Below are 7,596 nucleotides of genomic sequence, written 5' to 3' on the forward strand. Positions count from 1 at the left end.
CTCTGATGTGGGATACAGGTGTCCCAAGCAGTGGCTTAACCCGCTAGACCATGATACTGCCCAGAATTTTTATTTAAAGTAATTCAATTCACACACACATCAGTTAAGTTTATACACAGTTTAAAAAGTCATTTGAATTTTTTGGCATCTTCCATTCTAAGCTACTTTAAAAAACAATCTGGCTTTATTTTCAAATTATACATATTGTGACAGAATGACATAAAAGTGATTTGCTCACTGACCACAAAATATGTTTATTTTTATCAAGTATTGCTACCTCTAATCTATCTGAAGCACATATCTTCTTTGTTAACCCTCACAGTCTGTATAAGGAAGATGAATAACACAGAATTTTGTTGTTTCTTTGAAGTTAGGGAAACTGAGGCATAGAAAACAGAACATTTTGTTTTAACCTTATAAACTGTTCCCTAAGCAGAATTGTGATTCAAATTCAAATCATCTGATTTATTTATTTCAAATAATTAAGATTAGTTTGTTCTTTGACGTAAGTAAAAGGGCATAGTTTTTGGTACACAGCTGTTCTAGCATGAGAAATATTCCCAAATCATCATTCCTATGAATTAGGTATTTGTCTGATAAAGAAAAATTTGCGGTGAATTCTGACTGGAAAATGAATAAGTGAAGTTGGTTTTAATGACATCTGTGAATGCTTATTTCACTCTCTTATTAAGGTTGAAAGTAAAACTCCGCATCGGGCTTTCTTCACTTCCTTGACCTCAAATCCTAACAATAACTGGTCAAGTCCCACTAGAACTTATGCATACCATGTCACCAAAGAACCTTTGTTGCTTTAAGTATTATTAATTTTCTTTATTAGTGTGGACCCCAAATGTCATTGTCTAACAAAGCAAATTGAATTTTTTTCTGGTTTTAGATTCCAACACACTTAAAATATTTTTTATGCTGTCCTCCTACTTTTAACTACGTAAACAAAAATTGCCATAAGACATGATCTGGTACTCTTACCAAACATTTTTTCATATGTATTGAATTGTCAATAGTCAAAGTTCACTATAATATGAATGAAAATCATTAGAGTTACTGAAAGTTTGTATTACAGTTCAGTCATTTACATTTTACACAGATCTGAATTTATTTATAAGACAGTTACATCTTATGTTTTTTAAAATACTTTAAAGGAAAAGTTGAGTTTTCCGGGATTCACTCCATTTTTGATAACTTCCTCATTTTGCCCACAATTTTTGAGTTAATGCTTTTTCTTTAATATTTCCCTTTTTTTAAACTTTTATTTAATGAATATAAATTTCCAAAGTACAGCTTATGGATTACAATGGCTTCCCCCCCATAACGTCCCTCCCACCCGCAACCCTCCCCTTTCACACTTCCATTTTACAAACAAACCTTTCTTACCAAAATATTCTCCTAATTCTATTTATAATTCTTTTTTTACAGTGTTTTCAGTTTTATTATAAAAATGCACACACAACAAAGATTGTCATTAAGTCATTTCTTGGCTCTACTTGCATTCAGCACTTGATCCTGAGCAGCTTTCTTCGCTTTTACCATCTCGACAAGTTCCTTGTATCGCTTCATGCAGTCCTTCTTTGTCCTGCCAGGGACCGCTTCTGCTATTTTCTCCCATCGCTCAGGTGTATTTACTGGGTATGTCTTCAAAGCCTGTTCCAAAAGCTTCTGTTCTTCCGTTGTCCATGGGGTGAAATCTGTGCATGGACCTTCAAATCGTTCGGAAGGTGTTGCATTGTCGGCTTGAGGCACCACTCCATGTTCTTTTTTGAACTTATCAAACGCCTTTTTGTTTATGTCATCTTTATGATGAGGGTCAAGTTTTTGGAGACTTTTTGCCTTGCCAATAACATCTTTGGCAGTTCTTTTGACTCCAGAAGAAGAATGTATGTTCATGTAATTAGCAATAACTTCCCATCTTGAATTTGTTCCAGCAGGGAAGAGATTCACAGCTTTAATCTGTAACTGCAGATCGTCTTCAGACCAATTTTTACTGCCCCTTCCACCTCCACCAATTGACTTCTCTGCATTCTTAGATGCTTGCCGCATACGAGCCTCAGCTTCCTCCTTCTCTTTTCTAATTTGCTCATTTATTTCTTCTATCTGTTTTTTGAGAGCTGCCTTTCCTACTTCCTTTGTAGAAGATGTGAGTGCTTCATTCAAGCACTGTAAGCTTGCCAATTCCAGCCGATCACAAAGTTTCTCCATTTCTTCCATCATCTTAACCCGTTCCGCCTCATTGTCAGAAAAGTGATTCCATGTCTTGCATGAGTTTCGAAGTTTTTGCCTTTCCTTTTTAATTGCTTTTTTTCTGGATATCTTTCTCCTTCTTTGCCAATAACGCCTGCTGTCTAACTTCTTATTCTTCTTCCTTCTCCTTAGCTAAGCGAGCAGCTTCTAATTCAGTTTGTCTTTGTTTTTCTTTAGCTTCTTGCTCCTTCCGTTTTGCTTCTGCTTTTGCTTTCTTTTCTGCTTCTTTCTTGGCTTTTTCTTCTTCCTTAATTTTTTTTATCCTTGGATCACAGCTATATGCATTGTCAACTAATATTCTTATTCTGTTCATTTCTTCTTTTTTTCTTTGAGCCCTGGTTGCTCTGTTCTGCTTTTCAATCCATCTCCTCTCATCGCGACATTCTGCTTTTTCCTTTTCTTCTTCATATAAGTAAGAAAATTCTCTCCAAGAATCAAAATTATACAAGAAAGAATAAAATGCATCTACATCTTCAAATGAGGAATTCATATCACCAAGTTTAGGGACATTTTTCTTATTTGACCATCTGAAATTCCTTTCAAACACTGGGGAAAATACTTCAAAGAAATTGTCTTTTGCTTCACTTTTAGAAGGAACAGAGTTATCAAAAGTAGGATCTACACTGTTAAACGCCCGTCTCTTCACTGGATCAGATACCATTTCATAAGCTTTAGTTATACAGGTGAAGTAGTCATTATCACTTTCTTTTATTGGTTCACCAGCTGCTTTCCGTTTGTCTGGGTGATGTTTTAAAACCATTGCTTTGTGTACTGCTTTGATCTGTCTCTGTGTAGCTTTGTATCTTACATGGCCAAGACCAAAAACTGCATAATGATCTCGGTTCTTCCAGTCTTTGGGATCAAGTGTTTTCAGCATGGGAAATTCTTCTAACTGCAATTCTTCATCTTCTGTCTCTTCTGATAACTCTTTCTTATCCTCCAGTTCCAGAGGTCAGAGCGTGGGTGATGGCGGTGCCCTGGCCCTTGGCGGCGCTCAGCAGCAGCAGCAGCATGACAGCGCAGCGATTCACCCCGCGGGCGCAGCGGCTCACATCCCAGACGGAGGGCACTTGGCGTCCCCTTCAGTTCTACCTCCGCGTCCCAGCCTCGCACCTTGGCTCCACGATGCCCACGAACCGGCGCATGGAGACGACCAGTAAGCACTTCCGGGATGGAGCTTTCGTGGTGCAAACGCCAGTCCCACCTAAATCTATTTATAATTCTAAGAAAGACTTGGATTCTTCCTCAAAATGCTACCTTTATCCAAAATAATTTAATGGATATTTCTAAATTTGAGATTAGTTTGCTTTTAAACTAATTTGGTGCATATCTATTATGAATACATTCTTGTATATGGTATGCATTGTAATAGACATTGTTACTCAATACTTGCTGATGTAAAAATAAAGGTCATACTGCATTAAATTTTTCATTCAATTAATCTTAAATGATAATAAAAATCTATTTTCAGCTCTAGAGGCAATAGAGCAAGTTTAGCTAATACAGATAACTCATGGTTTTCCTAGATGAATTCCTAATAAAGAGTTTCAATGGAATTAAAACAAAGACTGCTTTCTAATGAGAGGCATTGATTTAGTCACTGATTATAATGACTATACAATGGAAAATCCATGTAGTACCTAACAAAATCATTGCATTCTAACTCAAGATTATGACGCCTTTGAAAAGCAGAAATGCACTTCATTAAACTTCTTGTCTTTATGAAAATAAGGAGATGTTCTTGATTATTTTATCTCTAGTTCAGTAAAATTCTAATTTCAATAAGACTTTTCACTGAAATGAAGCAAGAAAAAAACCTTAGAAAACACAAAAATATTTTCTCCAACCTGCAGTCCAAGTTAAGAAAACTAAAACTGGTACTGATAATAGAGTGGATCTGGAAGTGAATGTTCTAACTTGAATAGCTATTTTCAATTTTCTGAAGAGGAACCTTAGAAAAGCTGAAACTGGCATACTTCTTAAATATTCAAAACTTAATGATATACAAAGATTCATGGCCAACACTTAAAGAATACACATACTGCAAGTACTTATAATTTTCTTCCTTTTAACATCTTATATTCATTTAAGGTAATTTATCTAAGGTCTTCAGTGTATCTGAATTTCTGTAAGCAGAAACTACGAAGTTAGTATCCAGACACATCTTGGCTATATGATTTCCAAGATATGTAAACTTAGAGTCATGCTTAAACACTATGTTCAATACCTTTGCATTTGAAAAATGGCTAAAATAGTAATACCTGTCTTTTTTGATGCTTGAGTACATTAAATGAATTATTCCAATGTTTGCTGGAAATGACTCACACAAGCTCATGAATGGCAGATGTATACATTTCATCTCAACTCCATGTTCACATTGGAAGTATGTTCATTTTAAAACACAACAAATATTATAAATTGGGACAATTTTTCCCCAGAAAGCTACACACCATAGTTAATACATTTAAAATCATACAAAATAGGATACATGAGTTAAAAAACTCATGTATAATATTATGAACTCTCATAATTAGCACTGGGGTGGATAAGATTCACAATTCAATGACAATGTAAGTGTCTACAAAACATTAGGCACTTATCTAAGTGCACTGACCATAGTCTTGGAGCTTATATCATATTAATAAGGTAGATAGAAAATAAATACATACAAAATGCAATTACTACTTGATGTCTCCAGAGGATTGGCTTCAGGATCTCTGTGTGAATACTAAGTTGTATATTTAAATGGTACAGGGTGTGCATAAAACAGACACACAACTTTCTGTATACTTCAAACCATCTCTAGATGTGTTTGTAATACTAAGTACAGTCTAAATTCAATGTAAATAGTTGTTATGTTGTATTTTAGGTAATATTATCAATATTATCATGTTTAGTTCAGTTTTTAACAACTATGTTCAAACATCAGTTGGTTGACTCTTTTGGTGAGGAAACTGTGGATACAGAAGACAAACTGTATAGTGTGTCAGATGAGATAAGTGATCTAAAAATAATAAAGTATAAGAAGTCATGCATGAAGGCAGGTTTATTTAGTAGCGTGACAAGGGAACACCTGAAGGAAAAAGTGACATTTGAGTAAAGAAGAAATTGTGGTATGAAAGCAAACCATGAGGCTGAGTGTTCCAGACAAATGGAATAGCAAGTGCAAAGACTCTGAGGTAGAAGCATTCCCAGAATATTAGGGGAAATATTAAGAAAGAAACTAGTGTTAGTGTGATTAATGCAGAGGAAATATAGTAAGAAATTAATTCAAAGAGATTACAAATTGTGAAATTTGTTTCCTTGTGATTGTGGGTTTTGTGTATTTTACTTTATTTTTAAGAAAGTGAGAAAACATGGGAAGTTTTCAAGAGAAAACAGCCATATTCTGACCTATATTTTTAGTAAAACATTTAGGTTGCAGTGTTGATAGTAATTTAGGAGGTTTATTGAAATAATTTAGGAGATGAAGATTCCCTGGGCAGGGATGAGGAAAGTAGAGGTGGTAACAAATTAAAGGATGTAGATAAATATGTTGTTTAACTTTTATCAGCTTTGCTTATAATGAGTTTTATCTTCATTTTATTACTTTTAGGTCATGAATTTCTATTAAGTCTTTGAAAAGCATGGTGAATAAATACTTGATTTACTTGGTTTTGTTGTATATGGGAGGAAATTAATATTTGCTTACTACTGACATTAATGACTATGTTATTGCCTGGAATCGAAACAATGTAATGGGATCAGGAATAAATTTTAGCTTCTTTTAATATTTCTAAACTCAAATGGCACTTCTTTGACAACTATTTTTCTTTGTAATCTGTCCACAAGGACATGTGTACTATCATAATTTTGTAGAGCACAATGACTTAAGTCCATTTTTATCAAATATCAGAACAATCTCCCCAGCAGTGTTCATTTCAAACCATCAGAGTAGGGCGTCAGTTTTTGTTTTTGGATTTCAAAATCTTTCACACATACTTGGTTTCTCAGCTGATTCAAAATGATTTTCCCATAGATCATCAACTGGTAAATTTCTATTATTTCAGGAATACAAAAAATTAATAATCATCAGACAGCAGTGAGTTAAAATAAATCATACATGGGAAAGGGAAAATGACTGAATAGGCAATGTTACCTCCTTTTGTTTTCCAAGTATACCAATACCTGTAATTCAATTTTTTCTTACAGTATGTGAAGAAATTAGTGGTAAATATGAACTTTTTGTGAAAGAGTTACTTTCTTTTACTAATTTATTTTCTGCCTCCAGCACATTGCCATTGCTCCTTACGTTTCTTGGAGACTATTTACTAAAAGGGAGAGGAAGGGAAGTCAGATAACTTTCCAAGCAATTAGTTGTTACTTATTTTTAGGGCAGAGTAATACACTCAGTTAAAAATGAGACAAAAATTATGAATCATTTCACCTTAAAAATAGGCATACACAAAAATGCATATGCATTTTCATAGATTTTTTTAAACATTGAGTAATTTACTCACTAATTCTTTTTAATATATTTATAATAAAATGCTTCCAGACACTGAACTATACATTTTGGATGAAATAAGGCATAGTCAAATGTTACAATAAATCAGACTATCTCTATTTTCATATGACATGATTCTATATATAGGGGATCCAAAAGACTCCACTGAGACACTATCGGAACTCAAAAAAGAGCTTGGTAAAGAAGCAGGATATAAAATCAACACTCAAAAATGAATAGCGTTTGTATACACAGACAATGTCATGGATGAGAAAGAACTTTTAAGGTCAGTCCCATTCACAATAGCTCAAAAACAATCAAACACCTTGGAATAAATTTGACCAAGGATGTCAAGGACTACTATGATGAAAATTACAAAACACTAAAGAAAGAAATAGTAGAAGACATTAAAAAATTGAAAGATTTTCCATGTTCATGGTTTAGAAGTATCAACATCATCAAAATGTCCATACAACTAAAAGGCATTTACAGATTCAATGCAATACCAATCAAAATACCAAGGACATTCTTCTCAGAGAAAAATGATGTTGACACTCATATGGCAAAACAAGAGACCTCGAATAGCTAAAACAATCTTATACAACAGAAACAATTCCAGATTTCTGTGGAAACATGCTTTCATGATGAAAATCTTAAGAAAATTGGGTAGAAAAAGAACATCGCACACACAATCAAGGCAATTTATGACAAACCCTTGGCCAGCATCCTATTGAATGGGGGAAAGCTGGAAGCATTCCCCCTAAGATCCTGAACCAGACAAGGATGCCCACACTTTTTTAAAGAAAGCTTTTATTTAATAAGTATAAATTATATGTTTATATATAATATAAATA

At 34.0% G+C, this 7,596-nt stretch overlaps 1 pseudogene; it reads right to left on the reverse strand.

Moving 5' to 3' along the window:
* Nucleotides 1-1,443: 1,443 nt before the first annotated feature.
* LOC100347848 (dnaJ homolog subfamily C member 2 pseudogene) lies at nucleotides 1,444-3,435 on the reverse strand (annotated as a pseudogene).
* Nucleotides 3,436-7,596: the final 4,161 nt, after the last annotated feature.

This window comes from Oryctolagus cuniculus, chromosome X (genome assembly GCF_964237555.1).
Source record: "Oryctolagus cuniculus chromosome X, mOryCun1.1, whole genome shotgun sequence".
Taxonomy (NCBI): Eukaryota; Metazoa; Chordata; class Mammalia; order Lagomorpha; family Leporidae; genus Oryctolagus; species Oryctolagus cuniculus.